This window comes from Ambystoma mexicanum, chromosome 10 (genome assembly GCF_040938575.1).
Source record: "Ambystoma mexicanum isolate Mex_15411 chromosome 10, UKY_AmexF1_1, whole genome shotgun sequence".
NCBI classification, from domain to species: Eukaryota; Metazoa; Chordata; class Amphibia; order Caudata; family Ambystomatidae; genus Ambystoma; species Ambystoma mexicanum.
This window is the reverse complement of record NC_090932.1, coordinates 1,135,089,775-1,135,104,696: the sequence shown is the minus strand read 5'-3', so window position 1 is coordinate 1,135,104,696 and position 14,922 is coordinate 1,135,089,775. Positions and strand designations below refer to the sequence as shown.

Genomic DNA, 14,922 nt, shown 5'->3' with positions numbered 1-14,922 from the left:
AAGGGGTTGCGTTTCTCTCTAAAAAAACAAAAGTGCCATCTGTTTAATACAAACGGTTAATTAAATCTTATATAATTTGGTTAAACCCCTGAATCTTGTATTTTTCTCTACACGTGGTAAGAGATCATTTCTTGCTGTTTAGCACTTGATTCCAACAGAAATTAGCAGTGCTTATCAACCTTTTACTCACAGTAAATTAAATTACATGTCAAAAAGTCTAAATAAATGTACAAGTGATATTCCCATGTCAAGTGGGTGATGTTCAGCCAGTCCGCGCCTTAACTCGCAAACGTGCAAGCCAATATTTATAATGCAAAAGGTAAAACTGCAAGTGCCAGAATGCACCATTCTCTCTACCCTTTCCCACGCACCCTACCCCCATTCTCTCTACCCCACCCACCCTACCTCCACTTTCTCTAACACCTCCAACCCTACCCCCACTATCTCTTCCTTCGCTCGCTACCTCCACTCTCTCTACCCCCAGTAAACCAACACCAACTCTCTCTACCCCACGCAGCCTCGTCCACTCTACCTACTCTCACCCATCCACCCTGCCCCCAATCTCTACCAAAATCTCTCTACAACCCACTCACTCACCCACCTCACCCTACTCTACCCGCCCCTCCTCCTTCCTCTGACACACTGACTTTATTTCTTAGCCTCTCACTCTCATCCTTTCTCACTCGTGTTTCCTCTTGCTCATCATCGATGGCACCCTCCTGCAATCGTTTCCTCCCTTCCACTATTCTCCTTCCTTCTCATTCTTTTGCACACCCGCGCCCCTTATCACATCCTCGTTAGAAACTTTACACTCTCCTCCTCGTACCCTGGTACCTATAAATGCAAATAACGGCTGTAAACGACCAAAACTGTTGGCATTGCTAATGCTTGTTTTTCTACTGTGAGAGACGTCGGAAAAATAAACTGCAATATTACCCTTTGACCCGCCCCCCCCCCCAGGGAGCCAGCACGTGAATCATGAGTTTATATTTATAGAGTTCCTTCACCAGGTTTCAGAGCCAAACAATCTGAGCCGCTGTACATCTTTCAACATCAAGAATGGGAAACTGGCAGCAAAAATCACTGCAATACAAACCATTTTGTCTGTGAGGCATCTTCAATGGATATAAAATGGTGACCCAACCATTAAAGCCCCAGGCTTCAACCACAGTAACTATTTCGAGGTAATCTACTTCGAAGTAATTACTTCGAAATTACTTTGAATAATACAGGTATTTGTGGGTTTTAGGGGGTGGGGATGGGTTTGGTGTAGGGGTAGTAATGAAGGGGAAAGGAAGGCATGGGGGACCCCAATATAAAAAAAACGAAATTAAAAAAAACAATCGTAGTAACATTTCCAAGTAATTATCTCAAAGTAATTACTGTCAGTGAAATGACATGGAACCTCCACAGCTACATTCAGCTTTGACTAAATCAACTTGTTGGCACCATAGTGTTCAGAAGGATGTTCACGCACACAACCTAATTAAGAGATTGCAAGAACCTTTTAAGATTTGAATCTTCTCAACCCACTAACATGAGTCAACTCCACAACCGCAATTACGAGGATTACGTCCTTGAAGATAGTAGTTTAACAAGCGGTTAAATCAACGATTGATCAATATGAACGTTTTGCTATCTGCTATTTGCTATCTGCTACCCCTCTACAGGAGCCTGTTACAAACGCAATTCGGAGTTAGTTGCATACTCCTCCTTCAAATGACAACACAATTCCCTGAACTGTACGAGAAAGGCAGAGCTGGTTTACACCCTGCTTTTACACATTGTGGATTACCAAGTCTTGTAAAACGACCCCTAAAGTGTTTTCGCAAGTACCAGCGTTAGAGTCTCGTGCCTTTAAAGAACAGTCCGAAAAGGGTTTGTTGGGATTTCCCTGAGCCAGTTCAATGGACAATTGCCTTTTTATTGCCACTTCAGTTGCGACTTCCTGTACTTCCGTCTTGGAGTCTGTGGAGACTTGACTCCATGGCTGCCTGGATAAACATACCGTGAAGGCTTCAGAGGACTGTGAGAGAGGCCAGATACTTGCTGTGATTGGATTTAATCACCAAGTAGGTTTTGACAAGGCCAGAGCCCAGAAACTAGCTTTCACCCACGCTTAAAGTCCTCCGTTATGGTGCTGATAGAGACGTAGCTTTTGGGTTTCAAGAACACACGAGAAGGTATACATCAGATCTGTTCTGACAGTCTTCAGGTCAGACTCTGAAGGGAGGAAGTCCCTGGGAGGAGAGCTGACCAGAGTGGCTGGTGGAGGACTTCCAAGTGAAACGCCATTTTGTTTCAGAAATTGATTTAGCTGACCCCATTTACGCACTCCATCAGGTAAAGAGGGGATCCTACCTCTGGGCACTGGACAGTGAACTCTTTCTGCAGCTCCTGGGACAGGCACATTTTGCATTTGTGTATTTTATATGGCAGAAACCTAGCCTGAGAGCAACAGAGCAATGTCCAAGAACTCAAGGAAGAGGAGGGCGGTTTACAGTAGTTCCGGTGTTGTGGTAGAACCGGGGACAGAGATACCAAAGTCATGCCTAGGAATTCCCTAAAGAACACAGTTTTCAGTTGTTTACTAAACTGCAGGAGCTTTGGAGCAGTCCTGATGGCAACTGGGATGGTATTCCAGTATGCCAGGGCATATCAGGAGAAAAGGCTTCTTCCAGGACTTTTCCCTGCAGGCTAGTTTAGTTTCCATCCTATCAATGGTCTGGCTCCTAGAGGAGTGTGTATCACGTGAGATGTTCAAGTTTGTCCACAAGGTAGGTGGGTATCTGTTGCCTGGTAGGTGATACAGGCACATTTTAAAAAAGGATCTGGGCAGTGATATGAAGCCAGTGAAGGTTACACAGCATGGGGATGATGAGGTTGAATTGTTTTAGCACTGGTGATGAGACAGGTTGCAGCTTGATGAACCCCTTTAAGGAGAGGCAGGTTTACTGTGAGTAGCGTGGTGAGTTAGGGTGTTATCCCCATCAATGTGTGCAGTCATGGGAGCCTGTATCACGATCCATAAGTCCTGGGCAGGGAGGGGGAAGGGCTTCATTAAGCTGAGCAGCAGGATCTGCTAAAATGCTGTGTGTGCATTTCTGTTGATTTACAGTTGAAAGAAGATGTTGCTGTCCACTATGAACCAGAGGAAACCAGGTGCATCTCATTCAGCCATCTTTGGATGGCTTCATGTCTGGAGAGGTGGCGAGGAGCATGCATTCCGTTTTGGTCTGGCTGAGGTTCAGGTATGCTCTTGCCTTCCATATGTGAATGGTGGCAAGGCATTTCTGGGGGCGAGTGATGTTCTGGGATACCTTTAAGGCACAACTGTTTGTCGTCTGTATACTGGTGTAGTGCAGTACCTGGATCATTAAGGAGTAATTGCAGTGCTTCCAATTATAGATTAAAGATCTCCTGGGGGATGGTTGGGCCATGTGGACCTCTGCAGGTAACCGGGCGGAGGTCAGATCTGAAGGTTCCGATCTGGACAGCTTGGTATCTGTCCAAGATGTATGTGGAAAATCAGTTAAGCACTTTTTCCACAAACCCTGTCTTTGTGGGATGATGATAATGGTCCACCACATCTAAGGTGATGGATCGGGCCAAGAGTCTCCTTTGTGCATAATCTGGAGAGATCATTGATGACCTGGATTGTGGCTGCATCGATGCTGCATTTGGGATGGTATCCATTTTATTTTATTTATTGAGCATTTGTATGGTGCCTATACAGCAGAAAGTGTTTCCAGGTGCCACAAGACAAAAAGGAGGGGTGCGGGGGGGACAGAGGAGAAACAACAATATCGGTCCTACCGGGCCTTGAGACATTCGGATCGTGCAAGTGCAATATCCGGTAGTCCTGGAGCAATGCTTACTGGTTCATCTGCTTGTGAAGTTGATTTGCCACTACATTCTCAATCATTTTACCAATTAATGAAAGGCTGGTGACTGGTTGGTAGTTGGCAAGGTCTTCTGGATCCACTGTGGGTTTCTTAAGGAGTGAGAAGGTCAGTCATTTTTTGAGAAGCTTGGGAAATGTCCTGTTGGTGGGCAGCATTAACCATGATGGAGAGCAATGAGAGCATGGCAGGGTGATGGGATGTAGGATAGCAATGGCATAAGAGGTTGGCTTCCATGGTGTGCGCTTGTCTGCAACATCCTTTTTATCTGAGGCGAGTGAAGTCACTCAAGGGTGGGGCGGCCTGGGGTGGGATGAATAGCGGTGGTACAGGTGATTTTGGAGGCATTGATGCAATGTCTTAATTGTGCCCATTTTACTAAAGAAGAAACCACTGTTGATGTTGCATTTCTTGAAGGACTGTGGTATTTCTTAGTCTGGAAAGGGGTTTGTGCAATGTTTGACTGTTGCGAAGAGGACTTTAACCATATTGGAAGCTGCCGCAATTGTTGAGTATTAAGAGGCTTTGGTTTCGTTTCCAGGGACCAGCATGTAAAATGACGTGTTGAGCATAAGGCTTTTAGGGGTGAGGCAGTCTTCTGGTTTGCACATTTTTCTCCACAGTTTTTACGCGCTCTGATCGTGAATTTACTTTCAGCTAATTCCTGGGTGTACCATGGGTCAGAGAGTTTGACTCTGGCGTGGTGTATTTCTCTTAAGTGACATATGTGAATCAGCTCCTGTGCATCTTTCTCAGGTTCTCTTGCACTAGACCATAGTGTAGTGATGGTAAATTATCTCAGCACTAAAAAAAGTGGAGGTGTGGCCTTTGATGAAGCTCATCAGACAAGATGATCAATAAGCATTTGGGGTCTTGTTCAGGGTGACCTATTTGGTTAACAATGTTATTGTAATTTTGGAGAAGGGCTGTGCAGACTGCTTTAATGTCTGGCATTGACACGGCTATTGGTGAGGATGTTCGGCAACTGTCTTCTATTCTTCTATTTTTCTATTCTGAGTTTGATATTGTCATTTTATAAGAGCAAAAGCTTCTGTGTCTGCAAGCTTCTTGAAGGAGATAAGTGTTCTTCACCTGGTCCGGGTCTGATATTCCTTTGGATATCCTCGTCTGTGGTTTTGTTTGTGAAATCGATTTCCTTTCCAGCAGTTTCATTTTTGCACACTAGCTTGCCTTAATTAAATCCTGATTCCTGACATTGGCACAATCTTATGAGATATGTTAATTCTATCATGGACCACTTCTTGACAGCTTTACACTCGGATGTAGATTTTTTTTTTCTCTTGGCCAGGGCCACTATGTGTGAAAAGCTCTAGGAGCAGAGGTACGTCTGATGAAATTAAAGAAAACAAGGTCTTTTATTACACCTTCAGTGGTGCAGAACCCACAGGAACCTGATCTCCAGCGGTTGTCATTTTCAAGATGAGAAGTTTATACCCAAGGTTGGTCATTTGACCTATAATCAGGAAGTGGTCGGAGCAGCAATATTGATGTCCCCAACTCTGAACCTTGATGCATGAGTTGAAGAATGCAGATTGTGTGGCCAACTATGTATTCTGAGCAGTGACTGAGGCTGCTTGCCATATATGATAGTATCATGGTCCAAAGAAATGCTAGGTCTCTACCCTTTCTGATGATAATGGAACTGTCTGCATCATTTTTACAATGCTTTGCTTCCTCTTCGGTTGGAAAGGCACAAGTCAGTGGCCCAGGTTTCTGAGTTGGCTCTTGAATGGTTTTCACTATTCATACAAGACTTTGCATTTTTGTTGATTGTGGGTTAACTTGCATCATGCGTGTTCCAAGTCTGCCATGAGAGGTTCTCCAGTGCTGCCTTATACTGCCTTATACTGCTTCTTCTTTTTAATATCTATCTTAAACTTCAAAAGAACATCAGTGTTTTCAACCTTATTCTCATAGCTCACAGATGTAGCTGTGCTGTCAGGGAAACTCAGGATAGCCTTTTCTCGGTGGCAAAGGTCTTGAATTAATTGCAGATTGGCAGGACACAAGTTATCTGAAAAGAAAAGCCAGAAAGACGGATCCTCATTTTTTCAACTCTGATTAATAAACCTACTTCCAAGTCCTGTAGCGTTACCTGGCACAGACCCAATCTTTGCCAGAAAGGTTAAACACTCGGGGATCCTTTTAAAAAGAGGATCTTTGTCTCAATGCCTTAATGGAAGCAGTAGTGCACAGTGATTCATGATTGGTTTGGAAATTGTAAAGTGTGACATATGCCCAAGGGTAGGTACTGGGAGTCAAAACAGAGCAGCCGGGGATCAGAACAAGTGGGTTTTAAGAGATCTACTGAAGTGGAGATGGTCCTCGATAACACAGAGGGAAGGAGGGAGAGAATTCCACTGTCTGGCAGCTGGGATGGAAAAGGTCCGGCTACCAATCCGAGTATACGGAGCCCGAGGGACAGCAACTAAGCACAAATGAGTCGACTGCAGTGCTCGAACGGGGGCATAGTGAGCACATTTCTAGTGTATTACTCCCGGTGGACAAGACAGATGCACAAAAGAAATCTTGTCGACAGGGAGCCAGTATAGGTGGCACAAAATGGGAGTGACATGAGAAAAACAGAGAGCGGAGTTGGCTGCCGAATTTAGGAGAACCTGGAGTCGATGAATCGGACAAGCCGGTTGCCCCAAGTACAGGGTGTTGCAGTAGTCCACCAAGGCAGACCGCACCAAGGAGGCTACAACTAGAGCCATGAACTGAAGAGAAGAACCTTACTTAAGTTTTTTTAACGGCAAGTGGCACTGTTAGCATACCGCACCAATCTGCTTGACCCACAGGTCTTTCACCATAGCGATGGGGGCAGGTAAAGGTCCAAGAGAAGGAGTCCAGAAAGCAGTGGCGGGGGGTGGCGAGGCTACCACCAACACCTCAGTTTTGCTACCATTAAGCATGAGCCAATTACTACTCATCCAATCCCCCTTGGCTGCCAAACATGCTCTAAAGCAAGAGGTCATCTCCTCAGAGGAAAGTCGAGGCACACAATTATTTGGGTGGCATAGGAGTAACCAAGGAAACCGTGGAAGGCGATGAGTTTGGTCAGAGGCAGAATGTAGATGTTAAACAAAATGGGTGAGATGGCAGACCCTTGGGGGAACATCACAAGTGAGAGGGGCAGGGACAGACCAAAAGGGAGGGAGAAGAAGAGACTGAGTCTGGTTATAGAGAAATTAGGCAAGGATGGTTCGAGCGTTGCCTGCCAGGGTAAGGCGCTGCAACAGGACTGAGTGGTTAACCGTGACAAAGGTGGTGGAGAGATCAAGTAAAATGAGGGCTCCCTCACCGCCCTAGTCCTGGAGGTGCGTGGGATCATCCACAGTGGCAACAAGCACTCCCTCTGTCCCGTGCCCAGGGTGAAAACCAGACTGAGGGACATCAAAGGAGGAGGAGCTTTCCAAAACAGAATTCGGACACTGAACCACCAGGGATTCAAGACGTTTAGCCAAAAAGGGTAGATGAGAAATAGGGCAGAAATTGGCTAAGATAGAAGGATCCAGTGAGCGTTTTTTCAAAAGGGCAATGACCAACTTGTGTTTAAGTCTGACTGGGATAGGGCCTGTGCTGAAAGAAGGATTAATGGCCTGGGTGATGAGAAGAGCAATGGAAGACACAATATCCTTCAGCACAGAGGTATTGCATCAGTAGGAGAAGCAGACCTAAGCTTGGGCGTAGCTTTCCTAATGTCCTGAGCAGAGAAAGGTAGAAAAAAGGTAATCATACCATAATGTCACCACGATTGTGGAGATGTTACTAACTGCGCTTGAGCGTGGTTCAAAAATCCTGACCACCATTAAGGTAACCATGCAGCGCGGAGGTTGCAGGGGTGTCCCCCGCTCTCCTCGGGTGCAGTAACAGGGGTGGAGGGCTTCAGGGGTGTCCCCAGCTTACCATTACGGTAAGCGGTGGATAAGATAACAAAAAAAAGGACCCTGTAGCATCAGCACCACCCCATGTAAATGGGAGGAGCTGACGCTGCTGGGGTACAAGAATTATGGCGTGCACACAGATATGTGCTGCAGTAAAGGTAAGTGGGGGGTCGGGGTGAGGTTTTGGGGATTGCAGGCTGGGGCAGGCGGACAGAAGTGATCTATCTGATCACTGCACCATGCCGTAATTGCTGTCTACATTTTCGTCAGTGCAGGTACAAGCGGCGCAGTGATGACATAGATCCGAAAAAAGGACCAGAGTTCACCAGGTTTCATAGCATGAGAGGTAGGAGTACTCTGCTCCAGTTGCAGACCAGAAGGGCATATCTGTTTGCGGTTGGTGTAAATTTTTTCCACAAAGAAGAGGGCTTATGAGTCACATAGGGCCTGAGACAGGGCCACAGTCAAGGAGGAATAGAGGACAGAGAGCTTACAATACTGTACATCTCTCTAGGCCGATTAAGGGAGCCCTCGATTTGAAAAGAAAATAGGTACATTTAGCTTCACTGACAGCCTTAAAGTATAAAGAGGTCTGCCGCCGTAGGAGACTGTCTTGGGGGCTATAGATGGAACGCGATCTCTGCTCGGCTTGCCTCCTCTTAAGGCACAGTGCTCGAAGGGAGTCATCAAACCAAGGCTCCGACCAACGAGCTCAGGATCTTGAGCACTTAAGAGGGGTGAGGGAATCAGCCGCGGCCAAACGGGCCCAAGAAACGCAGTCCAGATCTACGTATAGGTGAGCATCACAGTGAGAAAGCAGAGAGGTGGCAATATCAACAGGGGAGACAGTGCGCCACCTGTGGCAGTCTACCAAGGGAATTTTGTGTCTGGCAATAGGAGAAGAAAGTTTCCACACAAGCGAAATCAAAAAGTGATCAGAGCAGGTCACAGAGCAGTGAGCAAAGGTGGTGATACATAACTCAGATGCACAAATGAAATCTAGAGTGTTGCCCAAAATGTGAGTGGGGCAGTGGGGATGAGCCAGATCAAGCATGGCGGAGATAATGCCGTTTCCAGGGGCGTTGGGTGACTCATTAGGCTTAAGATTGAAATCGCCCAATACCTAGAGGTTAGAGAAACTGAGTTGCAGGTCAAAGACCAATTCAATGAATGATACAGGAAACTTAAGGTCAGAGCTGGGGGGGGAGGGGGGTTGGGGGGGATAAACAAGCAGAATGTGGACTGAAGCAGTGGGGGAAAGGACGAGGCGAACCAGAATGGCAAGAAGTGTACCAGTAAACTTGGACTTCAATATAATGGCAACTCCTCCCCCCGCCACCGTCCCCCACACCCCAGTGTAGGGATAACCGATCCGAGCGGAGACCAGTGATTGTGTTTCCACTATAAATGCTCCAAAGCTTGCCGCCCTACATGCTGTGTTGATTCAGTTTAAACTAGATGACATGTAGGCATATGTTGCCAAATTTTGATTCTTCCTATGCTAACCAGTTTTGGTAGGGACGGTTTACAGTTAGTTATTGTTGTATTAGCTTGATTTTGTATTTACATTTCGATTCTGTATCAATGTATATCTTTTAATATTTTTAAAAAACAAAAAATAGTCCATCGGCGCCCCTCTTTGAGAACGAACACAGCTAACTGACCTGTACTTTGGGAAGGTACCCACTCAAGAGTCTGCAGCCACACTTTAGCTCTCTGTACCTTTCACAGATGCTATGGCAATTCCCTTCTGAACAAGAGGCACAGCTCCACCTCACCGATGAGTCCCAACAAGGCTGAAACACGTGTATGGGGTTGCTTTTGGTACTCTTGTTCAGAGAGGAATTGCCATAGCATGTCGGTGTTGGACTGCCCATGTGGGCGAGACAAAGACTGATATGCAAATGGATATTTCCCATTTGTGAAAGGTGCAGTGAGCTAAAGTGTGGCTGCGGACTGTCGAGTGGGTACCTTCCCAAAGAACAGGTCAATGGGCCGTGTTCCTTCTCGTAGAGGGGCGCCTATGGACTATTTTTTGATCTTTTAATATTTGTATGTTATTTTTATACAGTGCTCTGTTCACGCTTTTAAAGAATCTATACATAAAAAATAGATTTTATAAGTCGCAAACAACAATTGGCTTAGACGTTCCCCCCACGGGCATCCTGTGAGTCCACCTTCAAGATTTTGTACTTGACTTTGAATTGCCTGCCTGGCTTGATATGCCCTGATTTTGCTAACAGGGCCCATTACACGTCCCTCTGTGTGCACTACATCGGCCCTTGAAGGGAAGCCAGTAACTCAATTATCCTACAAAAACAGTGTCAACAAATCTGTTTTGAAATCTAGGGAATATCTATTGCAGGCACAAATATTACATGATCAAAAATTGCAATGTTCAAAAGAAAAAGATTTAAAACATTCAGCTTCAAGAACATTACCACTGCACATCATATCCTTGAACCACACAATTTAACATTCCACAGATGGGTGATTCAGCCTGCTGCCATCGGACCCACTGTGAGACCACTGCCAAGTTCTTTATCCAACCATGTCGGGCGGGGGCAGTTTTCTTTGGTACCCTATGTCCCCAAGGCCTCTTTTTTCATCAATTTTGAGCTTGTGTGTCCCCTTCCCCAGAGCTCAGACCAGCTTCTCCCACACATGCCCTCCCAGCCGGAATGTCAGAAGTGATTGAGCAGCACCCAAAGGCATATGGTTTGGCTGATACCCCTTCGGTCCCCATCTGGGAGGAACATTTTCCCACAGCATCTGAATGACCGTGACACCGACATTTCCTTCAACCCAGGCCATCGCCTGCTACCTTAACTGAGGATCATCCAGCCTTACCTGCAAGGTAGGGGTTGATAACAAAAGACACGGATGCAAGGAGAGATCCAGGACCCACACTTGAGAGGATATCGAGGACCTGCAATTCCTATATCTGGCTAGCTTTGTGCTGAAATAACTGACGCAATGGATGGAAAGTTCCCAGAGCCTCCGTTTATTGCAAATAGGTTTTAGAAGAGGAATGAGAGCTTCCTCGATTAGCCTCATTCTTTCACTAATTTTATTAAGAGAGAAAATTGGCAGCAAGAAACCTCTGTATCTGGCTAGCCTGAACATGTCATCAGCGTTTCATAGGGTGGGTCGTCGTAGATCATGGGCTAAATTGAGTAATTTGAGTATACTGGATGGATTATGGCTTTTACGCCCCAATGGCGGGGGTGGTCATGGCCGTTCCCGTGAAAACAATCCACCAGCCCCCCACGGGGTTCATCCAAGGTGCGAATGGCTTTATTTTTTTCCGCCGGAGATTGGCTGCTGTAAGCGATGCGAATCTCCGAAGATGGCTGCCGCCATAAGGAAAAGGGACAGTCTCTTTTCCATTTCTATGGCATCCAGAGCGGGAGGTACAGCGGACAAGTCGGAAGGGAGAGAGGGTGTGGGGAAGTGTTTGGGATTGCTTTGGGGTTGTGGGGAGGCAACAAGGAGAGGCTCCATTTTGCCTCCCCACATTACAAAAAAATGTATTAAAGATTGTGCCACCCGGGGAAGGGTCTCGGGTGGCTGGAACAGCGGGCAGGGAATGATTATTCTCACCCGCTGTTCCAGCCACCTGATTGGCTGTGTGTCTTTCCCCAGTTGCGAATACTAAGTATGATCCTATTGTTCCATTCTAACAATAAATTGAAGGTAAGATTGAATTCAGAGGGTTTAATATCTCGGGACATAGGGGTAAAATCTGGCTTAAGACACGGCTGTGTTTTTGCCCCCACGGTTTTCAATTTATATAAATCGGATCTAGTGCTGGCATTTATAGAGGTTTCCTATTTTCCACCAAAAATGGGGTGCTTGGAAATACGTTGGATGGCCAATGCAGATTATTTTATTTTTCTGGATGCTTCCACTCTAGGATTGCACAGAAGGCTGATTTGCATGGAAGATTATGCTGCAAAAGAATCTGCTAATCAATCCAACTAAATCGCATATTATGGTACACAAGAAAAGGGCTAATGTTAAACTCTGTGGTTGGTACATCAATGGTGAGAAGATTGCAGAGGTTAATAGCATAACTTATTTGGGGTTTATCTTTGCAACCAAAAGGTAGCTTTTTCTTTTAAAGGAGAAATTGGAAGTGAAAATGTAGGCTTTTATTCTACAAATTAAGCCAATCCAAAGAAAATTCAGTTTGTATTCCTTGTTACCTTTTGATCGAATTTTACCGGGCCAAAGTCACTCCTCGATTTGTATGGTCTTGAGTTGCTTCCCAGTAATATTAGAAAATGGCTAAATAGCTCAGGGGAGAATGTGGGGTTCTATATTAAACTTGTTCTTGGCGGTGCCCATCGGGGTAATTCGTATCAAACGAGCACTTGTGTCTTGGTGGCACCTATATAAAGTAAACAAACTGCAATTATATTTTAAAATTAGAGGAGTTAAAGGCTATAAACTTGGGGAAGACATTCAGAGAAGAAACCGATACATCCCTAAATGAGTTTATGAAGGTTTGTGCTGAATCTTTCAGAGCAGCAGCTGTAAAGCCAGATTGGAAGGAATCAGTAATAATTAAACAGTTAAAAGACTGGGATCATATTGAGAACTTTGGACACCCTGCAGAAGCTGAAGCTCTATAGGGAGTCTATACATAAGGCAGTGTAGTTCAGAGTGGTACAGTACCTCAGCCCTATGCATGTACGTTCCCCTCGAGGAATTTTAGGACATGGCTTTTACACTTTAAATTAAACTGCCTCCGTTCATTGGAGGTGGTAGGACCTCGCCTAGGCCCGTTAGCCTCTAACAGGATTTGCAGACTGTGCAAGAGGGCTGAGACCTTGCAACATTTAATTATACAATGTGAGGCTTTAATACCAAGAGGCTTGTTTTATTTTAATCATTTGATACACTCTCCCTCGGCTGCCCTGTCAGAGAATTTGTTCAGACAGTTGCTGTCTACCAAGTATATATCTTTATCGATTGCTTTGTTTGCATTTCTAAAAGGAATCTTTGCAAGGTTAGGTGATATCTGTACTCAAACCAAATTGCTCTTAAGTCTGGATAATTGATTTTACTGAACATTAGTATTGAGAAGATGTTGAGGAATTGTGTTGGATTTTTAATAATGTTCGACAGTCTGAGTGTTGGAAATGTTTTCAACTATATGATATTTATGGCTTTAAATGTTTTATGCACTGAATTCGCGAAAGGTTTTTATGTAAAACCAAAACACAATAAACATAATAATAATAATAGCTAAATGTAGACCTTCTGCACCTCATCACCCCGGGACCTGAAATCACACCTGTGCTTTCAGCACAGAGCCTCGCCCCAGAACTAAGGAATCGGGAGGGTTTTGGGCAAGCACAGAGGGAGCCGGCAAGTGATGAATAGTGGCCGTGTATGGGTAAAGAGGCTGCTCCCTCCTGGCTATTGGCCCTTCTCCAGCCACACCCTCCAGGTGAGGGCCCACTTTTTTTTCATTTTAGCGATCCTAATCGGCTTGTTCTCGCCAATCTCGCATGCAGGGGTTTCAGGACTGCAAAATTACTGTAGTATGCCCTATCCAGAACCTGTATAGGGAAAATAAAGTACTTTATTTTTAAAAAATGTATTTTTTATTTGAAATACATTTTTGTTACAACATTTTAATTAATGTACCAATTCCATAAGATACAACCAAGGTACCACTGTAAATCCTTCCTTTGGGGATAACGTCTGATAACTAAGTTTTCTTGGGAAAATCTTGACTATGAATGCCACCACTGCTAGCGCAAATGTGCTTTTCCCCCATGCATTAAGGTTGCCCACCAGTCCTCTGCATCAAGCGAGGGAAATTTCGACAAGTGGTGACCTAGTATCTTCGTTCGCTCCTTGGTTAAACCAGAACAATGGATCAGAAGATGCATTACTGTGTCAACACCTTTACAAAAATGACACCCATTTTGGTCCGATTTTGATCTTATTGCTATTATCTCATTAGTAGGGAAGAGGTTCAGTCGTATTAATAGGAGCTGGTCTCAATGGAAACGACTGGGAATTTTTACCAAGTATCCTGGAAGCAGTTTCAGTTTTCTTCCTTCCTTCCGATAAAGTACTTTTAGGGTTGTATTCACCAGGAAACCAACCAGTTCCTGCTGAAAACAAAGCCTGAAACTGGCCTGTGTCCATGCCCATTCCCAACCCCTTTTTACATGGTTAGGAAAGCAATCTGATCCTTTTTGGCATTTTTAATGCCAATCGGTATAACTGTCTTTGGCTGAAGATGAGTCTCTGTATAGGTGACCGCTCTTCCATCTTCTGGGGCAAAGAATGAGGGAAGCAGGTGGAAATCTGTTGCTAACTATCTGCAGATTCACCCTCCCACTGGCAGCCTGTAGCATAGTGGGGGTTTAAGCATTCTGTGGAGTATTTACCTTCTCTTGTATTTTACTTTCATTTTAGGGTGACCAGCACCTGCAGAAGCTCCAGCAGGAAGTCGACGAGATTGGTAGCTTAATGGTGGGCACCGTCCAGCAGGTGAACGACAGGAGCGAGCAGGTGCCCGACATGATGGATCGATTGCAGAACCTTAATGAGGATGTGAGTTCACAGGATGGGTTGCAGCGACTTGCCATGTGCTTAACTGTGTGTCCCCCTTCTACTTGAGAGTATCCCCCACCATCATGTAATATGTATGGCCAGAGGTAGTCTACATCCCATCATTGCTTTTAGCTCAGGGTTAGTGGAAACCCAGAATTTCCATACCCCAAAAATTCTAAGTCTACCAGTACTAGAATTAGAGCAGCTGCCTTATTGTCTTGTTGGATTACACTTTATTTTTCCTCTCTACACACCTGTAGTTGCTGTTTCTTTCATGGGAAGAATGTCCAAACATGTGCTTGCCTGTTAGCTCGGGTGTTCTATGCACATTTAAAAACATAAGATCTGGGGTACCCCCTAATATGTAACCCATTTTATGATTTGGGACGGTTCCAAATACATGCAGTCTTTTGGGGCTAGAGGGACCCTTTAAATTAATATGCTGTCTCTTGCCAAGGAGTCTGTACACAGAGATACTACTTGGACTTCGCAAAGTGTATTCATGAACATTATCATGCCTTCTGTGTGGATTT

The 14,922-nt window shown here is 45.0% G+C and overlaps 1 long non-coding RNA gene across 1 annotated transcript in view; it reads left to right on the top strand.

Annotated features, from left to right (window-relative positions):
* The window catches only part of LOC138492080 (uncharacterized), a 59,954-nt gene that overhangs the window by 34,204 nt on the left and 10,828 nt on the right, over nucleotides 1–14,922 (top strand). The window contains exon 2 of the long non-coding RNA XR_011276139.1: nucleotides 14,252–14,389. This is a non-coding gene — a long non-coding RNA (uncharacterized lncRNA). The remainder of the gene's footprint in view (nucleotides 1–14,251; nucleotides 14,390–14,922) is intronic.